Source organism: Penaeus monodon, chromosome 34, assembly GCF_015228065.2.
Source record: "Penaeus monodon isolate SGIC_2016 chromosome 34, NSTDA_Pmon_1, whole genome shotgun sequence".
In the NCBI taxonomy this organism is placed as follows: Eukaryota; Metazoa; Arthropoda; class Malacostraca; order Decapoda; family Penaeidae; genus Penaeus; species Penaeus monodon.
The window spans coordinates 7,384,717-7,385,261 of record NC_051419.1 but is presented as its reverse complement, the minus strand read 5'-3'; positions in this window follow the sequence as shown (position 1 = coordinate 7,385,261).

The following is a 545-nucleotide window of genomic DNA, read 5'->3' as shown; positions in this document are numbered from 1 at the left end:
TGCCTTCCATCATATGTTCATGTACTTTGTATATATGAATTTTTTTCCCTCTTTCTCCTAGTTATAAGATATTACATAAGTAGTTGCATGTTGCATTATTAATTTGATTCCTGGGTCTTTACAGCATCCTTGTTCGGAAAAATCATTCGTCTCATTATTTTTGTTAGATTAAAAAATATTCGTATTGCTAGCATCATAATTGCTGGCATTATCATGGTTTTGATACCCGTGTACTAATCGTTTATAATTAATGTAATGTTTGCCGCCTCCCGTTATATTTCTCACATATGAGTTAGCGTGTTGTAGTCTTGTGTGTTTGTGAGGACATTTAATTAATCCACGCCTCGACATTTTTGACATTTTCATGTGTTTCGTATGTATTTTTTTCTGTCATAGTATAGAAATATATTTTTTGTGGTGAACACTGGATAATACAACAGTTTCGTTGTGACTTAGAAATGTTTGTTTTTTATTTTATTGGAACAGAATTTTTTGGGACCAAACATTTACAAGGTCTATATATATAAATATGGACCTTGTACACA